Source organism: Phoenix dactylifera, chromosome 3 (assembly GCF_051530095.1).
Source record: "Phoenix dactylifera cultivar Ajwa chromosome 3, Ajwa_hap1_PhDact_Kaust_v1.1, whole genome shotgun sequence".
NCBI lineage: Eukaryota > Viridiplantae > Streptophyta > Magnoliopsida > Arecales > Arecaceae > Phoenix > Phoenix dactylifera.
Genome location: NC_143192.1, coordinates 35163015 through 35186901, shown reverse-complemented (window position 1 = coordinate 35186901; position 23887 = coordinate 35163015). Strand labels below are relative to the sequence as shown.

Below are 23887 nucleotides of genomic sequence, written 5' to 3'. Positions count from 1 at the left end.
GCAAATGATGCAAGTATTTTTGCTGTCGAATGTAGATGATTAAATATTGCAGTATCTAAAAAATAAGAGTAAAACACACACTTCCGCTTATACAACTTCTCATCATGCAGATGCACCACATTTACGCTTATACAACTAAAAACATAATGAGAGTAAAAGAAACTTTGTAGTTTGATGTTTTTTCTTTTCCTTTCTGCAATTTATCAGCTTTTGAAGTCCTACTGAGAACACTGCAGAAAATATAACTTATTAAAACCCAGTACCAGAAAAAAACTTCTGAGATACACCAGCACTCACTACAGGCCAGGATGCTCCTTTTGCAAAACTAAGATTATCCCATGCCTTGGGGTTTTTGAGGACCACCATGTTCTAATAAATTTTATCCATATTCCACATGCACCTTGCATTGCCAGTAGATGCAAAATCTTCTTTTCAAAACTTTGCATTGTCTAGCATCATTGGTTATACTTCAACAGCACTTAGTAAGCTTCATCCCTCCTGTGACAAAGTTGTGTATTTGATGAGATATATGTGGATAAAATGCAGCCAATGGAGCTCTCCTGGTTCATAAAAGGCACATACAAATATTTGATTTGTCTCAGTTCAACCTTCCTCCCAGTCAATGTCATCCTCATCATCACTGGATGCATTAGCTTCAACATTTAGATCAGCCAGTTTATATGTCCCACCTGTATTGCCTGTTATCATTGAACATGGTTGACATCATTTACTAGACATGTTTTACATGATTCCAATAAGCTACAAGAATCCATTAGCATAAATTATAATATTAAAAAAAAAATAAAAAATGTGTATATCAGCATCTTAAAACACCAAGACGATACATTTATAGACTTACTCAGAAGAAAAAGGGAAAAAACAATGGAATCAACATCATATCTGTATTGGCAAATTTTTTAGATGTTTCCAAGATAAAGAAATCAATGCTCCTACACAATCACATATAAAAAGTACCTAATTCCAAGAAAGAAGACCGAGGAAGTATTGAATTATTGGAGTTGAGCCAAATGTCACTCCTGGCATGACTTTTGGATACTTTGGTACCTATAGTCTTATTCAGCTGATTTCACATTACAGTGACGATGCCCTTTAGTGAAGCTGTTAGGGCAAGTAGAACTGGATGAAGCAGCCAAAAAGAGAGGATATGAGCAACCAAGGAAATAAAATAGAAAATAAGGCACAAACAGGTCAGGCTGGACCGCAGCATGCTTGACCTTAACACAACCCAGTTACATTTTGAGTCTTGAATTTGAACCCAAACTCAGCTCATCGGCAGATCAGGTCAGGTTGGGCCAAACAAAAAAAAACTGTTGACCCGATAGGCCACTTAGGATGGGTCAGGATCAATCATGACCTAGACATTGGTAATAAAAAGTGGAGAATCTAAACCTCCTACTGAGCTAGCTAAAGGACGAGGGCTTCCTCCCTCCAATTAACCACCAGATATTGTATGGAGAGCTTTTTCCCTTCCTTGTTTTATCTGTTTTTTCGGACCGGCTCTTCTGACAAAAATAAAAACATTGCTATTGCTTGAGCTCTAACTCGAGTGTGAGTTTCACAACAAAGCTAAAGCTCTGAGTAAAGTATGAGTTCTAGCTTGGGACTCGAATGATCCAGCCAGGGTTAGGACCAAGTTGAGTTAGGTCTAGAGTTTAGGTCGAAATTTTTAGCAGTCTATTTTTAAACCATAAATATAAAAATTGGTATTCAAAAAAATTATCAATAAAAATTATCAAATACAATAGAAGAAATAAATAATTTATGTCTAGAAAACGAACATTCTTAGCGTACAAGTTTATAAACTAAAATTTTTATGGAATAAATAATTTAAATTTTTTATGAAATAAATAATTTATATACTTGAGAGCATTGTAAAATAAGAATCCAATGAGACAAACAATGAATGCTTAAATAAAAGATAGAGGAGGTAAGAGGAGGCGGGTTGCTAGGGTGAATGGAGAATGGCTAGTTAGGTGAGATTCATTGGACAAATTTCAAGAAAGGCATTTAGAAAGAAAAACGGAGATTGTTTTACATGATGATTGTTTACATGATTTGGGTTCTTAGATCGGCTAGTTTGGGTCCGGAACAGATAGGGTACATTTTTCCTAACCCAAACCAAATATCAGTCAAAACAGGTTAAAGACACGTCAACATTACAGAACACAGACCCAATCGGATTTCCAAAACAAGTCTAATTACGCCTGAACTGGCCGGGAGTCTTAAAAAACAAATTAGGCTAGGTCTAATCAGGTGAGGACTAGATAAGTTTGCAGGTTGCCCGACCCATTTGCAACCCTATTCTCCTCTCTCTCTCTCTCTCTCTCTCTCTCTCTCTCTTCACCCTCTTGTATCCTCTATCTCTTGCCTGTATTTGCACTTTTATTTATTTTTTCGTAAATGGAAGAAACAAGCCCTGTTTCAATCAAAAAAAGTACAATGACCTCTAGTTGACTACCCACCTTTAAGAGAACCTTCCCAACGAGATTTTAGAAACCCTTCAATTCATAAAAAGCTATTTTCGCTTGTACATGATAAGGTGTCCTAGAGCTCCCAAGAAGAGTTAAAAAAAACACAAACACCATCAAGATGAGGCAACAAGCATGCATAAGTTGGCTAATGAAGATAACAAAATTTCTGGAATATATTATGTTGTGCAGAAATAGTTTGCTCCCTGTTCTCATATTTCTGCGGATGTTGAAATTCCGTATTGATAGATCAAATAACTCATTACAACAGGTAAAGACACAGCAATTACCAATTATATTTATTTTCACAAATATTACCAATGGCATAAAAACTAAAAGCATAGGCCAGAAGTTGATCAATAAGATGATTAATGTTGCAAATTGTCACCACTTATCTAGAAGCATTATTCATCTTAAGTAATTGAAAAGAATCCTATGATCCCTAGTTGTAGTCCATGTCCAATCCCATCTGAACCCATTTACAATTTATAACTCGATCAATCCTGCCAATGCTGAGCAAGAGATCTTCCATAACAATCTTAGACAATTAGCATGTGATATGATCCTCTAAAGGTCATTAATGATTCCTATTAAGCCAAACACCTTTGGTTGATCTAGTGTATGACTCATTGTGCGCGACCCAATTCAGTTGAGCAAGTTGAAATCAATATTTTTAAAACCAAACCGGATCAACCGGTTGAACCAGAATCGTTCGCCTATCCAGTCTGATTCAAAGTATATGTTAAAACTGGTCAAAATTCGGTTAAAACTGGGAGAACCGGACAGTCAGACCGATTTGATGGTAAAGAATCCTTTACCATGGTGGTCCTTACCCTGACTTCCTTGTCGCCGTCGTCTCCTCCTCCAATCTAAAAGAAAAGAAGAGGCAGCGGAGCAGCCACACTTGCTGTCAGCAATTGGACCACTACCTCCTCCCATGGTGGCTTCTCCTTAGCAGTACCACATAGGCCACGCGCTCCCTCTCAAGAAGAGTTGGGGACTCCTCTGGTCCTCTCTCCTTGCCAGCACCATCCAATCTAGATCCCTAGAGGTAATTACTAATCCCTTTATCATCCAACAACCGGATCAAGCAGATCAGCTCTACGATGATCTCCTTCTCGGCGATCATCACCTTCACCTCTGCCACTTCCAACAACTCAAGTACCATTTCAAGAACCCTGGCTGCATCAATACATGATTTGAGGCTGCTTCCCCTCCTTCAGTACGGAAAGCAACGCAAAAACCGATCCATTGAGATCTGAAATCAGGGCGGAATTGCGATCTTCTTGTTGTCCTCTTCGATAAAATCGGAGGTTAAGATTAGAGCAAGAAACTTAATCACCACCTCTGACATCTCCAATCTGACTTCGTCGTCGTCGTTCTTCCTTCCCACGTCCACCGATATCGAACACCAAAAAATTTCAGTATCCTCACCTCCAGTGCCTCTTATAATCTCCCTCCCTTCCCATTTCCCTTCTATTCTTCCTTTTTTGCTCCAACAATCTATCTAATATTTATTTTGTTGCTTCAGTATCTTCTGCTTCTGTGAATATAGAAATGTTGAGTTAAAACAAGAAAGGAGTAAAATGAGAGAGGAGGGGATTTTGAAGGGGAGGGAGAGGTGGGGAGGGGGTTTCAGTGGTGGAGCATGCAGCGGAGCAAGCAGTGAAGATGCTACAAAGGACGATAGGGGGGAGGTCAAGAGCAGTGGCGGAGTGCTGCAGCAAGGCGGGCATTTTTTCATTTTCGTCCCCATTTTTTTTGGAAAACAAAAATATAATTATGATATCATAATAATGTCTTGCAGACGTCACCGGTCGGACTGGTCTGGTTTGATCGGCCGACCTAGAAACTAGACAACTTGCTAATTCGCTGTCCCGTCCGGTTTTAAAAACATCAATTGAAATATCTAATTTAAGCAGGTATAAATGTAAATATACGTCTGTCTCTACAAATTCATGCAATCATCAAAAATTTTTAGTAGATCAATAAAAATTCCAAAGAGATTGATAACAAATAGAATGAACCTACAAGTGGAGCCTCTTCCCATTCAACATCATTTTCGTCATCCTCCCATTTTGATTTCATACCAACTCGACGCTCAGCATCGACATCAAAGACCCCATTTGAAAAGTCAGACGTTGATGCTCTGCTTGTTTCAGATTCTTGTTTCAGATTCTTGTTGCATTTTCTTCAATGCTGCTTCTTGTTCTTTCTGCATTTTTACCAAAGCCTCATAGTAGGCCTTGAGATACTCATCCTACAAATATTATCAAACTCTCAATGAGCGCCAACATTCAACAATAGAAAAAACAATTACAAGAATATGAATTGCAATAGCTACAAAAATTCAAGCTTCTCTACTGGCCTGTATACTCTTCTCATCTTCTTTCATGTCTTTTGATTTCTTGTCATCAACAGGGCCGGAACTTTCATCCATTTTTTATGATGGCTTACCCTTCATGGATGTAGCTTTAGTATCAGACTCAAATGTCCTCTTCTTTTACTTCAACACCAGAAAGAGCAACCTCCACCTGCAACAGAGCCACAAATAATCATCTAATGAATACAGAGAAAGACATGGCATTAACATGAAGACTCTGGAGCTGCCAATGCCAAGAAAAAAATGGATTCCATTATCCATTTTAACATAGAAGTTATGTTTTGATGCAAATTGATGTAGGCTTAAATTAACAGATATGACATCAGAAATTTGCCCAACAGGTGTCGTGACTGAACTCATGAGATACCTAAAGGATATCTCATGTGCACTCATAAATTAGCTTTTGTTAATATAATAATAGCATACGTTGCAGAAAAGGATTAGGCAAGAAGTAAAAATAGTAGCAAAAAGGTCAGACAGAATTAATATATGTAGAATATAATTATAATGTATATGTGAAATAATAGGGAATTCCAAGGAATGAACAAATCATTTAAGTAATTAACCAACAAGCACAACACTCCACAGGCCACCCTGCATCTGCAATTTTGATAAGTAATAATATATGTTTAAGTGCAGGGGATCACAGTAATGTGACTGTTTTTTTTCTGTTTTAAGCAGCATACGCAAGAGACAAAATTAGGCAACTGGAAAACTAAAAAAGAAAAATATGGTTGTGCACATGATGAGTTGAGCAAGTTTTGATGTTCATTGTGGTCTCACCTAGGAGTAGAAACAAGCTGAACATGAGCCAAGCCAGGCCTAACTCTAGCTCAGCATGTTTTATAATCGAGACAAGCTCAAGCTAGTTCATTTAAATTCAAGCCAGGCTTGCGTGCTGTTCATGAACAGCATGTCTAAGAAAACTAGGGAGAGTTTAAGATCATTTGAGGAGCAATTACAAAAATAATATTTATTTATATGGATTATAATAATTAAAATAATATAATATATATTACTTCTTTATTAATATCTTCAGCTAATTCAGGCCAAGTTCAACAGAGCTAAGCCTAGTCTAAATTGGCTTGTTTCGTAACCAATCAAGCAAAACTAGAGCTAACTCGTGAACCGCTTGCTCGTTTTCCAGCACTAGTCTCACCTGCATGACTTAAATTTAAGTCACATTGAAGACCATGCATCAATATTTGTTCAGCTAGCATCAATCAATGTCTCTTCATTTCATAATATAACTACACAGCACTACATGATGGCACATTAAGTATCGATCAGGTCCCCATATGTTTTCATCAAATTTATGCTTTGTATGATTTGCTTCTGTTGATGAAGTCTTTCTGATGTCAATTATCAATTAGAATGGTACAATGATGCAGAAGTATGTATCAGTAATATTTCATCAAAGTGGAATTGCATATATAGGAGAATGCACTGCATATAATGTATATGCACGAACTGAACATGTATCTTGGAGTTTAAAGAGAGTTAAATCCTTCAATTCCAGAATTCAAAAGAGACATGGTATTTCTATAAATCATTAATTTAACTTCCATATTCATGCATAAACTTCAATATTCTCAATTTGATGCTACACATTCCATCTTCAGCAATTAAAAAAAATAGCACAGCAAGGTAGCAGTACCATGGTCCCACTTTTCAAAAAAACAGGTTTGAGAATAACAATTAAGTTTGTTAACAAGTTATGAACAAATCCAAGGTAAGTTTTAACAAATTTTGAGCAAGTCCTAGAGAATTTCATTGCAGTCCATTTTCTCTTGATGAGTAATAAAATATTTTAATGACAGAATTGAGTAATTGATCAACTAGCACAAGAATCTAGGTCAAATGCATACTGCGTGCCAAACGAGTTGGTCTTCAAACACCCTTATTAACAAGAGAATCTGCCAAATGACTGGCTTCCACATCAAGAATGACTATACATCCTTAATTATGCAGTCAGCATCCATAGATGTTCGATCACTAAAACTAAATAAAAGAATGTCCACTATTGTCTTTTTTTTTTGGGTAAAGTGGCTAAATTAAACCAATCTAGAATCAATAGATACGCAGGAATCATAAAACAAAAGGTCCAAAAATTGAGCTGAAAGATCTACCTTAGAGTCCCATAGAAAGGATTTAGTGTGATTGGCCATATAAGCCGCCATCCAGTCAGCTGCGTTATTTGCCTCCCTATAAATATGAGATACCTCGAGTGAAAGCAAAGTGCGCATCATTCATCAACAGTCCTACAGAAGGGGATGTGGTCTAGCAAGAGAAAATGGAGGATCTAAAAGCCATCGGATAACAACCAACGAATCCCTCTACAGGAAAACATGATAGGCCCTCAATATCTGTGTAGCAAAGTTGACCTTGAGTAAGCTGGAGGGGTGGTGGCTCCCAAGAAAAATAAATCACCTATGGGGACGCAGCACCTACATTAGAAGAGCCACAAGTTACCCCTATTGTCGAGGGTTTCTCTAAAACAACCACATGTATAAACTCTTGGGCTTAGGCGGATCAACTAAGAAGAATGACTGTTGGACTCAGTCTTGCATCATGGAAAATACTATGGCTAGCAAGATATGGTAAGCAATATGACACATCAGAACTGCTTTAGATCTTCTATCATTACTAGCAGATCGCTCTCTAACAGTCTTAAGGAAATCATCAAGGGAGAAAGAAGAAATAGTAGATGAATTACGGAAAGGGCTTTGCCTCCAAACCTGAGATGCCAAATACAGGATAACATGATCTATCAACTCCTCTACATCTAGGCATACATCATAATGATTTGGTATCTGAAAACCATGCTAATGTAAAATATCTCGATGTGGGAGTCGGTGCCAAGCAACCTTCCACATAAATAGAGCAACTCTAGGATGAACACCTAATCTCCACACTAGTAAATACCACAATTTGGTTGAGGTTTAGGTAAAAAGATTCCATAAAAATCGGATACCTTAATTGTCAAACCAGAAGATGGACCCCAACCCAACCTGTCGATAATGTCACCACCTAAAATTGGAATGGAGAGTACTTTCTCAGCTAGCTCCTCTGAAAAAAGCTGGAAGACGAGTAGTTGATTCCATTTCCTTTCTTCAGGAATCAAGAGATCCTTAACCATAAGGCTTTGCAGCAAATTAGTGTCCAAAGGAGCTGGCCAACGAGCTACCTTCAAATGTTTCTCCCATCCCACTTCATTAATAGCTACCTCACTTGGCTGACTCGGCTGATTAATTAATAGCTCAGTCTCGGCGCTCAACTCGGTCCGAGTTCGAACCAAGTCCACCACTGAATCGAGTGGCAACTCCCTTGTCTTCCTCCCTTTATCGCCCACGACTCTTGAATCAAGTTCCTGTTACCATCACCATGGAAACTTTTTTCTTCGTAGCTAGCAACCAAGGGCCAAGATACTTGTCTAAAGATGGCCTTTGATCACTGCTCAGACGTCCAGCACTACTAATCCTATTCTTCCCCATCGCCGGATCTTCAAAGGAGTTTGGTGATTGTTCACCTCCCCCTTCGACTGTATCAAGTTTATCAGGATGAATATGATTCTCATTGGAGGAGTGAGAAGCATGGTTCTCTGCTTGACAAACCTCCTCTTGATGGCCAATGATACCACATCGAAAACAAACTGTCGGTATGTTCTCACACACAAACGATTGCCCAAAGACAGCCTTCTTCCCTTAATCAAGCGTCATGGCACCAAAGGCTATGAGAGATCAATCTGCATACAAACTCTACCAGGCCTCTGCCCATACTCCACTGGCAAAATTGGCAGCCACATCCAAATTAGCATTGATTTAATATCCTTCTTCGGAAAGAAATCGGGGACCATGGCTCAATAGCTAATAGTTGGCCGGAAATCATCCATGGGCCCTTTAATAAAACTTTGTTTCGACCCTCCTCCGAGCAAGATCAAAACATATAGTGTTCCTCTACCAATGACATAGCTTTAACCTCATGCGAGAGTTTGCACTTTTCTTTGAAATCTTTAGCAATCAATTTTGTCAAGATCCAACGCCCCAAGCTTTTGGCACCAAAGATATTTTTTCCCACTTGGCCCAAGCCCACCTGCATTTCATCTTCTAGCGATTCCAACGTATTGGAGAAACAGCCCTGAAGCATCGCAATCTCTTCATCGGTTATTTTGCAAGTCTGCCACACCAATTGACACCACCTTGGAACCCCCCCCCCCTTTCCACGAATGAGATCCCTTGACTCCAATAGAGGAAGAAGCACCTAAATTATTTGGTTGAGAAGACATTGCGGCAACAGAGGAAGTTTGAAAATGACGGAGATCATCGCGAAGCACAGAGGCAGCAGCAACCACGGACCACCAGGTGTTCAAAGAAAAGTTTTGAACATGCACACGATTTCAAAGCACTCTAGGGTTCTCCCACCAGTCCCATCCTAGAGGACTTGGCTACTGAAGAATAAGGAGCTACAGCCCAGTAAGCAATACTTCAAAGTGGATCAAAGCATGTCATCATATAGTAAATCAAATATAATAACATCGTCCACTATTGTTTTCTCTTTGCAAATAATGTATTGCCTCATCAGCTAAGCTCTTTATTCTTGAGAAAACTTGGATGCTAGTCAACATAATTTCTGAAACAAAGCATGCAAATACGGTTCCAAGTGCTTTCAAAAATTAGGCACTTGAATCTAATATTCATTAATGAAAATCACGTTAAAAAGACTGAGAGCTGCACCCATCTCTAACTTGCACCTACAAAGACACTATGCTATAAATATTACTACTTATGAAAGAACCTAGTAGAATAATAATTTAAATTTCACTTAAATGAATTCTAAGTGAGGGGTTCCTTATATTAGCAACCATATGCAACACCTGAATTTGCATTACAATTGCCAGCAAGAGTTAACTACATAGGAAGCAAAGATGGATTATAACCCAAAAAACAATATGAAACAAGAAAAAATGAGGCAGGAGATTGAACAATAAAGGTGGGAGTGTCTCATTATAAGAGCTCTTGCTTCCAAGGATAGCTAGTTGTCGTAGTCCCACATCACATCAACTAATACCAGGACGCCTCATGAGTTTTATAAGCCCGGGCTAGTCCTCTACCCAATAGCTTAAGCTTTTTGAGCTATAAGCCCATAATAGGAGGTAGCAGAGCGAGGCCCAATGCATATCAGCCTTTTTGATCATGTAATTCCCTCGCTAGTGATACTAGGATCATGCAAGACCTAAGTACATGGGTGGGGCCCCCTCATGAATTGGAGCCAAACCATGATGAGGGAGTCACGTGGTTGGGTGGGGGAGAATTGTCATAGTCCCACATCAGTTGATAGGGGGCTGCCACATGGGTTTATAACTTATGATCTGGGCCGGTCTATCCAATAGCTTAAGCTTTTTGGGCTGTAAGTCTATGACAGAGTGCTCAATTTAACCTTAAATCCTTTTGAACAATATGTTCTAAGACCAGGTTCTTATATGATAATTTGGGGAATTAATATAACAGCTTGTAGAAACTGGAGAAAGCTTTCATTCTTTTTCTAACTTCTACCTTCATATGACATGAATTCTCCACCATCATGTTGATGATAGGAATTAATCTAACAAAAAGGAACACAAAAAGGAGGTTTATCAACCATCTAGAATGTAGTAGGAAGCTTGCATGAAGATCCATGTCTTTACCAACTGCACTATAGACAATAACTATTTCATTTGCATGTAACCTCCTATCTTTCTTTATGCATCCTCTGGACTTTTCTCAGCTTGATCTACAAAATTATATCAACACCACAACTTATCCACTAATGCATGCCTTTTATACACTACTATATATTTCTACCTTTTTTATTGATTTATTGTTCCCCACATTACCTTAAGTTATAAGTGTTATAGTCAAAATTTCAAATATCGATATTAGACCTTGTACTGGCTCTTTGCGGGAATGCTGCAATACATGGTACCGACACATTATATAGGACCATGTCCCACACCGACACTATATACCAGTGCTTGAAATCTACCGAAATGGTATGGTACCGTACTATACCATCAAACAATATTTGCAACCTTGGTTATAGTGTAGTGGCTAATCTCTGATGTTCGAATTAATATTAATGTATCCATTCACTTTTTGGAAGGATTTAGGTTCACGTGCCAATAATTGGACAAGACAGGCACATTGTGGGAATAACCAATTTCACTAGCATGTATGGGCATAAGGACATATACAATTGGGGCTTCTTAATTCAAAATATTCTAAACTTCTTTCTCGGGCTCTTGAAAAGATTCCTCTCCGCAAGCATCCATTTCTACCTAGAAAGCACCCATACAGATTAACCGATCTGAAAGACAACTTGCATTTTACCTAATATTGGAAACAAAAAAGAAAATAAATAGAATCTTCTTTTTGGACAGAAAAGGGGAAGAAAAGGTTTAAATGGGTTGTTCCCAATTTTTCAGTGAGATATGAAGTTTATCTAGCTTGATTTTTTGAAGACCGCATAAAGTAGGCACTTCTTACTTCTCTCGGGAGCTAAGAACAAGCTCTCAACATATCTCTCTAGTGAAACAATGGGAGAAAATGAGAAAAAGAAAAAAAATTGTTTGAAGCCTTTAAACTTATTTCTGGTTAGTGTGGCCCATGCCAATTACACGATATAATGTAGACCAATATCGACAATATCGACCAGCTAGGTCAGTACCTTGGCATGCAACTCATGCCCTGTTTTGGTTAAGCGTTGGCACAGTAAGTTCCACACAACATGCACCAGCCGGCAAAACCATTATTCTCTGAGTTTATGAAGTCTCCATGTATAGACTTTTTATGCATGTGAATGCAAAAGCATGCTGAAATGCAGACTTGGTGCGAGTCCTAAATGTACGTCTACATGCCTTAATAAGAACAATCATGTCAACCCAATTCTTGCTTCTTGATATTCATGTCCCTAACAGAAAAGGTTACACACTGGGCACAAAATAACTATTACAAACTTTTGTATCTTTAAGTCAGTATATATGAAGGAACAGCTTTCTGAAAAACTATAGTAAAGTCCATAAACTAATTCAGCATACTCATACAGAGTGAGGTCTAGATGATGCCTTTCTATTCCAATATCATAGACTCTGATAGACTCATGCCACCAAAACAGCAACACTAACAAAAATATATTTGTTTGGTCAACAAATTATTGAGTATATGAAAAGCAGATAAAAGCATACTCTTGTCTTGCCAAGAAATGGCATTGGGGTTCCACCATATCCTTGTCCTTGAGATGATTTTGTGGAATCAATTGCACTAAAATCACCACTTGCACGAGCAGCTGCATTTGCTCGAGCTTCCCATGCTTGGAGACTTCCAAATTCAGGTACAGGTAAATCCTTTACTCTTGCTAGCTGCAACGTCAGTGGCTTCAGCTGCTCCTGCAATTCATGCATATTTTATCAGCAGACAGTGTAAGGCAATACAGAGATCAGGCTGGTAACAACAGAATAATGTCTAACATGATCATATGAGCCTTCTAAATCTCAAGCTCGCTCATGAATTCCTGTACAGAGGAAAGCCACCACCTCATTCTCCTAAAAACTCTTAGTTCAGTTATCAAAGAATGGAAAACTCAGCAGTTTGACATCTCCTCAAACGTAGACGGAAAACATCAAAAAGGTCAACTGAACAATGTATGTCCATTCATATTGCATATGCATATAAAAAAACAAAAACACTCCGTAAATTACCAGAAATAATGCATAGCTAAAATTGACAACTCCATTATCATTATTTTGCACAACATAACAAAGAAAAGGTTATAATCACCAGGGTTAGCATTTATCGTGACAAATTTGTTGTGCAGACGTAACATTATTTTGGCACTCAATAATCCAATAACCAACTTCACCCAATTGAATTATTTTAACCAGGTAAGCTTTTGATTAAGTAACCTGTATTTTCACAATACAGTCATCCCAGAAATTCTTTGCAAATTATTAACACATAGTCTGTTAAGTGGTTGATCTGATTGATATGTGCATCATCGGAACTTTGGCCTGGCCCATATACTTGGCTCAAGTTTGTTGTCATCTATCCATATCATGGCGGGTTATCCGTTGAGGTAAAATAATATAGTGTACGCTCCTGACTGGTTGCTTTACTTTTTTAATAATCCAAGAAGAGTGGCATAGCTGAGTAGATCTAGTTTTCATCTCTCTCTCTCTCTCTCTCTCTCTCTCTCTCTCTCTCTCTCTCTCTCTCTCTCTCTCTCTCTCTCTCTCTCTCTCTGTGTGTGTGTGTGTGTGTGTGTGTGTCAGTGCCTGTGTGTTCCAACAAGACATCTACATCTTTCCAAGATTTCCAAGCTAATATGCTAATACCGTGAATGGTAGCTACCAGCTTATCAGTGTTCCAAGGTATTATAATCAAAATATGCACTTATCAGTGTCTCAAGATAATAAAATTAAAACACGTATTGTATGAAATGTCAAAGAAAATTACTTCAAATAAATCTATGATTATTTCAGATAAATGAAACAAGAGATATACACTCTCAAATACCAGGTCTTTTAACATAAGATAGGCAAAGGCTTAAGAGGTAGTAGGTAATTGCTTCTCCAAGGGCTTCCTACAACAAACACTTCAAAGTTCTGACAGTAATTTTACCATTTATACTTGAGATGGCAATATTAGAAATTGTATTCTGCCATATATCTCTCTACCATCTTACAATGCATCAGAATTGTAGTTTAGGGAAGCTATGAAGTCATTTGGACAAGTAATTCTAGAGAACATGCAAATGAAGCATATATCGTATAGTACACACTTCATAAAGAGATAGGAATTGACTCAAAAAAATCCACATGGCAAAGAAAGAAAATGACATTCTAAGGCTAACCTCCATCTTTTGAAGCATGTCTTTTAATTTTTCACGTCTGCGGATCCTAGCATTGTCATCACCATCTCCCATTTCCTCAGCAGCAAGTTTATCACTCTCAGCAACAAGTTCACCATTGCAGTTTTCGCAGTGAAAATACTCATCAATAAGGCTTACAAGTGGCAGTGCATCGAAAGCTGAATATCTGAGCATATGGCAGTTGACAATTTTGAAGTTTCAGAATTTTAGAAGATCAACCTTATAAGTCTCATATTAAAAAGGCTAGAACGTTTCCCTGTTACTGTCTCCCACAGTTAGGGCATATATACTCCTGAATGGTATTCCTGCTGTCTAATTCATCCTTTAATTTTTTCTTCATTCGATGCAGCCGATACCTTACAACATCGTATATCTACATTCAAGTATCATTATGCATATGATACAAAGAAATCAGACAGAAGCATCAACATCATATGCAGATCACTGAAAGTTAAGAATCAATTCAGAGAAGAGAAACCATGATTGCCATCAACCATCAATGAAGTTAACAGACACCATAAAAAACAACCCCTAATAGAGATTACCACCACTAAAAATATTTTTGCAACACTATTATTGTTCTCCAGTTTCCGAGATTGTCCAATAGTAATAAGACAAGAATCATTAAAAATTTAAAAAGTCAATCATCTAAAGGTAAGAGCAGCTTCTTATGCTGCATATAAGGGAAGAGTAAATAACGATGTAGATAATTACCTCTAACAGGTTATACTCTTACATAGTCCATCAGCACTAACTCATCAGCATCCTAGAATACATGATATAAAAGTTCATTTATCTGACACAATGGTAAAGAACCCCTGATCAAAGTGCTGCTTATATACAAAGTCAGTCACAAAATTCTTGTTTAATAGTGAAGAAAGAGATTGAACTCAAAGCCATGCTTTTGCAAATTATTTGGCATAGAAGGAAAAAAAATAGAAAAAAAAAGAAACCTAAGTTTAAATATGCAGACATGAGTTTAAACACATGAGATGGAATAGCGTGGGCAGTCTTGTCAATTTGCCTAGGCAGTGTTGACGCCTTTAAAGGCCTAAACCAAACGCCTCGGCAGCCAAGCAGGCACCTGAGTTAAAAAACAAAAAGAAAATCCTAAAAAATAATAAGTTGTACGTTTTCATATTATAAAATAATATATAGTTCAAGAAAAGCACATCAAAAAAAAAACATCATTGATAAATGGTAAAGCTGTCAACTACTTCACTTTTAGCTAAATTTTTATTTTAAGTGATCTGAAGTATTTAAAGCTTCTAAGAAACAAAACATGTTTAAGCATTAATTAGTATCTAAGAGAACATGTTATAAATGGACTTGACTTTTTCCGCTCTTGAGTAAATACTTCTTGGTCAATTTGGACATAAATGGACAAGATCACTAAACGGTATGTTATGAAACACATCACTCCCGCTCACCGGCATAGGGTAAGGTTGGCATGGCAGGTACCCTGTATCACAATGGGTAGTCTTGGCTGGTACAAGCAGTATTGTGCGATACATGGATCCATGAAGAAAACAAAAATATATGTAAGAAAATAAGTGCTTTTGGCAAAAGAATTTGAAAGACAAGATTTTATGTCCAAATGACCAAAGATTTTAATTTTAAAGTTCATCTTAAATAGGGAGTAACTGTTTCATAGGCAAGATTTATAAAGAAAAAGGACCGATAACAATACTTATATGCTCTTTGAACCAGGAACTTTGTCAATACAAGATATTTTTTTCGTTCAGACATGTTCATGTAGACAAGTTCATGTCTTCTTCCTGCAAAATAGGATTTTACTTAACAAAAATAGACTGACAGAATACAAGGCACCATCACAAACATCTCACAGGAATCAGAATATATTATTTGAAAAAGATAACAGAAACAAGCAATAAGGTATCAAAAATACCACAGGTTTATAGGAGGTGACCTGTGCATAATCTAAGCAACAGTAAGAATGGGTATGCAGTTTTATCTTCTCTTCACCCTCTTTAATTATTTGTTGACTATCACCGGTGGCAGCAACTGCAGTGCTGAACACTTTTGCACCCTTGGCAGTCTGCAATGAAGTGAATACCGGTTAGGCGTAGTCAAAATAGGAAAAGAACCAATACTGGTTGATTCTCAAGTTTTCAAAGAAATGAAGGAAAAATATACCAAAACAAATGTTAAGAACTAGCACAAAGGAGACCAGCTTTTTATATTCTCACATGTTTGCATATTGAGAAGTAATTATGATATCAAAAGAAGAGAGCAAACAATTTGGGCACATATGTGGAAATTGGCAACACTGCCAAGTACGGGTTTCGATGCACTTTTCCAGTGTAAAATGATTCTTTTATTTTCTTCTGCTGCCAAAGGAGGACAGCTGAACTTGTCCTCAGATTTCCCCACAAACAATCCACCACTTAGGAGCTAATTTTTTTAAATTCTTAATACCAAGTTAGACTGATGCAGGAAAGATGAATTAACCATGCTGCATAAGCTCATTTTGGTTTAGTCCATCTTAGAGTAACCCTAATTAGTCAATAAGAAGATGAATCAATTGATTTGCACACCACAAAATTTTATGATGCCTGGACTGGGATAACAATTTCTGAAGAAACTATGTGCTTGCTATCGAGCTCACCTCGATCGCCAAATCCAAGATGACACGATAACATGCCAATTCTGAACAGTTCACGAAAGATATCATATGGCACTTCGTATTGAGAAAAAAATGTTTGATGGCCATTATTACCTTCTTCGGCAAGATGTACTTTTGGAATTGATTTTCATGATCGCAAATGGACATCTGCTAGTAAATGCTTCAAATGGAAGGAGATGAGACATATTGCATCATCATGTCCTCAATGATCTGCAAATTTAACTAAGGACATTTGGAGATGGAGAGACTCTTCATCTATCCCATACAATCATGATTGGAGGTGCACAAGTATTTTCCACACCCATGCTGAGTGTGGTGGTTACTCTTGTGAACTTGTCATTGATAATGGGAGTACTACCAATATCATCTCCAATGAATTGGTTCAAATACTCAATTTAAAGACTGAACTTCTCACTAAGACCAAGCCTCAACCATATCATTTAGTCGGTCTTAGTGAGAAGTTCGCCATCAGCAAGCAATGCTCCATCACATTTTCCATTGGGAAAACTTTGTTGATCAAGTTTTGTGTGATGTGCACCAATTACAGCTACAAATATCCTACTTGGGTGACCATGTGTTATGATACAGAACACATAATATGCGATCAAATAGCTAATGCTCTACACATCAAAGGATGTCGGTTCAGCTTCATCCTATGCAACCAGATCGTGTGAAGTACCTTGCAACTCAAACCTAAAGATAACCATATTCATTTCTCGACACCCAACCAAGTATTTTGGGACCACATCCAAAAGATCAAAGAACTCGAGGACAAGTTCTACACAGCGAAGCGTCTGATGCAGGAGTGATGAACCAACCATGTTGGATTAGCCCAATTTGGTTCAGCCCATCTTGGACCAGCCATAACTAGTCAAACTCAAAAGTCAAATAATAATTATTAGTTGTTAATAGCTAGTGGTTATTATGCTTTAAATATGTGATGTGTTCATAAATGTTGAATGTCTTGATAGTTCCCAAGTGTATTAATTGTGGTTCATGCATGATGCATTTTAGAGTTTGTAAAAGTCATTATTATTTATATTTTAGAAAATCATAAGCATCAATGCATTGGGATACATAAGGTCATTTTGTGTCTATATAAATAGATACGAAGTGTGGAAAGAATCATGGCAAAGAATTGGTTTGTTTGTGTTGTTTTACATGAAGTTGGTGGTGGATTCCACTTATTATCTTTCTTTTCATATTTGCTTCTCCTCTATCTTGATCTCTTCTCCTCGTTTGCTTAACCCCCTACCATTTCGAGCATCATAGACATTTCCTCTTCAACACCCTAACGTACATATTTCATGCCAATAGGATGGATCCTCCATGAACCAAAACATTTTCATTCCAACGAGTCACCCATTTGCTTTCAGATCAGAGTTGTACCATTTTCATATCATTTTTCCTTTCCTGATAAACTTGGTGCTTGCTTATTCATGTATCATAAAACAAGTGCCTGCTTTGCCTTCTTAGTTGTCTCCATATATCGCTCATCTATCCACCTAGAATATTACTAGTTTTGGCCTTGGTACTCATTCTTCGTTCATATCAATTAGAGGATATAAGTTCGATATCTCCATACTCGATCCAAGGAAAATTCAACACTTGGTGTTTTCCTACTTCGCCTTTTCTTACAGCGCCTACACGCATGTTTAATCAACATGGCAAACATATAATGCACCATCACCTCTTCGCGACAAATAACCAGACCTGCAGTGCTAGCCATGTTTTCTATCAACATATTTATAGATAAAATTTGAACATTTCAGGTATCCTAAATATACTGTCTGGCATAGTTTTGATGCTAAGCCTTTTAAAGAATGTGACCACTCATTGGAAAATTATAATAGACTTTATCCTGAATCTTCAAACTCCTTGACTTCTTATGAGTACATTTTCCATAAATCAATCATTAAAATTGCTGAAAATTAACTCAAAATTTATGAGCATGAATTTGGATTATATGTATGGGTCAAATATGTATGTGATTACTTCCATTAGACCAAGCACCATCATTTAACTGATGTTTCTCGAGTTAAGAAACCTGTCCTATATATTAGTATCCCCGAGAGAGGGAAGGTTGGATTTAACTCTTTCAACAGGCATACTGTAAGTAATATCCTCTTTTTAGTGGATTCAAGATCAATCCATCTTTCCATTTTTTCCAACCTCTCTACATCTTCCACTAGTATGACCTATCTTTTGGCAGGTCCATTTTTGTGGAGAAACGGATAGTTTTGTCAAAACGAAACAAGTCAGCCAGTCATTATGAGCACAATGATTGTGTGATGCAGATGAGCAATATCTTGTTAGCTTTGAAATATACAAGCAATCTATGAGGAAAAACTCCGAGATTAACACCAAAAAAATTCATGTGAGCATGACATGCCTCCCACCGAGCTCTCCTCTCTTCTCCTCCCGTCCTCTTATAGATCGCCGAAGACCGATGGATCCCGAGAGAGGAGGAGGGCGCGGTCTGCGGTCGTGTGCGGGATCACGGCTGCATCACGGCGGAAGCAGAGGCGGAGGAGGCTGGATCGGGAGCTGATGCACGCGGGATCGCTGGAAATCTGGGAGGATGACGTGGATCTGCCGTGGAGGAAGGCTTGGAGGTGTCATGGACGGCGAGGTGAGGTGCTTCACGGGCGGCTGGGACGTTGATCACGGACTTGGGGCCGCGGGATCGACGGAATGGAGCTGGAACTCGGAGGAGGGGCGCTGTGGACTTCCTTCTTTGGGCCAAGAGGGGGACGCGATGCAGGGAGGAACGCTCGGGACGGCTGATCATGGCCGGGTGCTGGAACGGAAGGATTTGCTGGGATGGATCGCGGAGGCTTGATCCGTGGAGCTGGATACGGACGGGAGAAGAGGCGAATGTTGTGGGACCGCTGGGAAGAGAAACGGGTGTGGAGAGGGCGGATGCCGGATGCTGCGATCACGGGAAGGAGATGGTGCTGCATCACAGGATGAAGAAAAGGTGCTTGATCGACGGGAGGAAGAAGACGTGGTGGAGGCTGGGATTGCGTCGCAGACGACTGGAGACGCGGTGGAGACGCGTTAGGAGCCGGAATGGGTGATGCCGTGGATCCGGGAAGATGGTGGGATTTTCTTTGCCCTCCTGAGATGGGAGCTGGGAGACACCAAGTTCCATCCAATCAGTCAAATAGATAAAAAAATAGTATGATATAAAATTTGGGTTGTAGACGGACGGACTCAGTTTGTCACGGGTCATCTGTTCTGACTGGAGGTCAAGTGCAAGTCTTTCAAGTCATGGGTCACCCAGCACCTCATAGTTATGATATGGCCAAATTAGATTTGTCCAAAATTCTTTCCCAAAAGCACAAACAAAATGGACCCGATTCGGACCTGAACCCGACTCGGACCCGACCCGATCTTCAACCGGGTCGGATCTGGGAAGGGATCCTTCTGAAGTCAAATTTGTACTCAATGTGCATTTTATCTCTAATTTATGATAATCTGTGTCAAACCCAAATATAATATTAATCCAGTGAATTTATCATTATCGGTTAGCAATAACACTAATTTTAGTGACATGTAGGTCGCACTTTTGTGCTCTCATCACATGTCAAGAAGGTGACGGCCATCTTGGAGCTCACTAATTGTTGTCATGTTTCAATGGACCCTTACTTCATCAAGCCAACATTCTCCAAACAACATCATCCTCTTTGAGTTGAACTCCTACAAGAGATACATGAAGGGAGGTAATGTCCTCGATCTCCTGTCTAGTTTCTTTCTAAGGCATTCGCTCAAAAGTTTGTTTTCAATAAGGAAGATATAAAAGTTGGTCTTCCTGGTGAGAGAATAGCGGTTCAATATTTTTGTTGCCCATCACTACAAGCATCTCTACAAACTCTCATCCCAATATTGATCATCTTTTCTCATCAACAGTGCATATCTTATTAGCAAAAACTTCAGCAAGCTAGCACTATTAGTACTTGCTGACAATCCAATGTTTGTTGAAGTCCCAAATGTTAAGAAATAAGTGCAGGAATTCCTTTAAAATCATACACATCTCATTAGCGTAAGGGCATCCCATGACAAAAGAATATGGATTATTGGATTAGTTTTTCTACAGAGTGGAGAAAAGTTTACACCTAGGAATTGAAGGAACTCAGCTGATACTTTGAAGTGTGGTTCCTTCATGCATTTTATGAACAAGTTTATTGACATTATGGAGTGCAACTCCAGACCGGGTTTATGATGATCAAGCCAATGTGAAGCCTTTTTAATGCGTTGTATTGGAGCAACCTGTACCCACAGCAGAAATATAAGGCTAAAACTAAAGAAAGAATTACAAAGCCATAAATATGATGAATGTGTTATCTGCTAAATCAAGAAACCCAATCCTTAGCTCTAATGCCATGTAAATAACTATATATTTGCGGTCAAGAATTACATGGAAGAAAGGAAGAGGGAAAAAATACTAGGGAGAAAAAATATAATATATGAGATATGCTCCTTTAAGATATGCCAGTAATAAAGCACTGGACAAGAATAACCATGGCTAGTTGCAGACATGACAAGCATGCTCTTAACTGTTGCAATAACAATTTGCACAAGCACAATTTCTCATCTTAAAATGTGTTTTGCTAATAACTGAAAGTTCAATACTTTTTGCCTATTATCTTTAAGAGCTATTTGCAGAACCTAATAATATAAAATTATATGAACTTTGGCTTAGTCACAAAAAAAAAAGAAGATGGAGATAGGAAGGAGGAATATGGTTTAAGCTATAATTTAGTTCCTTCATATTTGCACAGGTTCATATATTTGTGCTCACTTACGAAATGAACATGTAAGTTGTTTAATGAAATAAAACATACCATATTCAGATGCCTCCAGAGGAAACAAAAATGGCTGACTGAATAAACTTCATTAACTAACAAACATGTTGTGAGCAGCCAAATGTATTTGTAATGTAACAGATTTTTCATGCTACTATATATATCCACTTGATGAAGAAATCATTATTAACCTCTTTCCGGTGGTCTCTTGTGACCAGTTTCTCTTCTTCAAAAAATCGTAAAGTGCGGCGAAGTTGTTTCGAATGCAGCTTCAAAGCCTTTGCCAGATCTTCCTCTCTAACCCATTGGCGCCTGAAAAATGAAGTGTCAAAATCGAAACCGACTTTGTGGCTTAAAAATGAAAAGGATGGCAGTTTACCATAGATAGCCTCTTTGGCATAACTAGCAGTTTTGTTAGGCCTTACCTAGGAGATATTCCATCTGCCAGAAACTAAACTACAAGCAGATAAGTGGCAAACTAATGATCATAGAATTATCATGTTTCCCCTTGATGAGTTAAGGAGACTAAATCATTTGATGATCAAAGGTAGCGCTGCAAATGAACCAGCATGTAGATGAGTAGCTTAGACAGAGCTTGGTAACAGGATAAATTTTGTTTTGTTTGATCAAGAACAAGCCAAGCTCAAGTATCACTTAAATCACATCTCATTAATAAGTCAATCTTGAACACTATGGGCTCACCAAGGTGAATAACAGCATGGCTAGGCTCAATAGTTGGCTCATTCAAGCTCATTCAACTAGAATATCAACAAAGGTTGAGCACTTATAGTTCAGCTCAAATTAAACTCACTCTAATCATATAACAAGTGAAGCTTGAGCAGCCTACAGCTTGTGTCAGCTTGGCTACCTTGCAGCCCTAATCAGTAACAATTTTCCAGTGCATCCAAAAACTACCTGTGTCTGAGCTTTCATAAACTGTATCAACAGCTGCATGATCATGAAGCATCTGCTGTGATGCAATTTCCAGTGTTTTCAAGCAGTGAGTGCTTTCCTTAAGATGTGAGCTCATAAGAAGCTGTGCACAAATCATGAGATGGTCAAATTTTGGATATTAGTAGAACCAAGGTTTTCATTTGACAAACCCTCCTGTCCATGTAACACTGATATCATCCCATCAATGAACAGCCCGGATTGGTAAGGACAAGTGATACTCTTTCCTTTTTCCAAAGTAAAATACGATGGCTCACCAAGTTATAAAAATGTAGAGAACTTAGATTCTCCCTCCCTTTCCTTACCTTCTTTCATACGCTCTATCAAAACTCAAAAGGATATTAAAATTTCACAACATATTCAACAAATTATACACATTTGGAGAGATGCTACGTACTCCATGCCTTACTATAAACCTAGATTGTGGAAATATGTGATCTCGTTGTTGAAGAAGCTTTTCCGCATTGTTTCCACTTGGGCACAGCACACCAATTGGCGCAAATCTCAAGTTTCATTAGGTTAACGAAACGTTGATAAAACTCCATTGAGATCAGATGTCAAAGCTGCAGCCATCTTAGAATATCACTACATATTGAGAAAACATGATGATAATTAACTCGGAGACTAGATTCACATTGAGAATTCATGATCCCAACCACAAAAGACAATTTCTTCCACGGAACAAAAGGGAGAGAAAAAACAGCAATAAAACAAAAACAAGAAGAGGACTTAATACCTGGTAAGAGCATCGAGGACCACCACAGCCATTCCCCTGTTATCTACCCTCCCAGCCTTGGGCTGGTTATCGCCCTTCACATAGAAGGCTCGGGCCGCAAGTCTCACCAACCAACCAATTACCATCAAACAAACAGAACTAAATCAAAAATCAAAAGTACATCAGAATCAAATTTCATTGCAATCTCATCATCCCTTCTCGGATTGACCAAAATTCCAACAATTCCATGATCCATGGAGAGAAATTCAGTAACAAACCAAAGGAAGAAAAACCCTAATCTTGAAGGGGGGAAGTTCCTGTTGAAGGGCTCCAAGCTCACGGTGGAAGAGAGACGAGGGTGGGATTATCTGCAGCTCCTGTGAGGATTAGATCGTGGAGATTTAGGGCCTGGAAGGCGATGATTTATAGCCGTTGAGAGTACAAAAACTTGGAGGCGGGCATCGAGCGAGAGAGAGGGCGCAGAGGTGACGTAGGATGAGCGCTACTTTATATAGTTAGTAAGCTTTTTAGGTGGAAGCCAAGACTTCCAGGAAGCAGTTACTAATTAATCTATATCGCGAAAATAGGTCTTATTAGATGGGTTGAGGCTAAACCGGTTTGAGAAAAGAAAGGCCAGAATTTCCTTGGCTGGAGCTCATTGTTTAGGTTTGTTGTAGACTCTTATTTAAATTGTAGTATTGTTTTGATATTTTGCACACTAAAGGCTAATTGGTTTTGTTATTTGAAAATACATTATTTTTTTTATTTTCTTATCTCTAAGGAATGGGACATATTTATCCACTGAATAAATTTTCTTAGCCATGGTACACTATCTAATTGCTCTTTCATGCTTAAACAGTTGGAGGTTATTGTTTTGGAGATCAATTCCAAAAATTTATTGGAAGCTTATTTCATTATTAAGAATAATTTATGAGAACAACCGTACAATCTTTTAGCATTGTTCACAAAAATTATAAATGTAAATAAAATTGT

General features: G+C 38.3%; 1 pseudogene across 1 annotated transcript; it reads right to left on the bottom strand.

Moving 5' to 3' along the window:
- Positions 1-16: 16 nt before the first annotated feature.
- On the bottom strand, positions 17-23426 carry LOC103719988 (uncharacterized; annotated as a pseudogene). Its single transcript, XR_016399868.1, has 9 exons — positions 22916-23426; positions 21420-21540; positions 15704-15832; positions 14037-14146; positions 13756-13939; positions 12092-12292; positions 4858-5023; positions 4517-4749; positions 17-698 (listed from the first exon to the last, which is right to left on the bottom strand). The product of XR_016399868.1 is annotated as an uncharacterized LOC103719988 (transcript).
- Between the last annotated feature and the right edge of the window lie 461 nt (positions 23427-23887).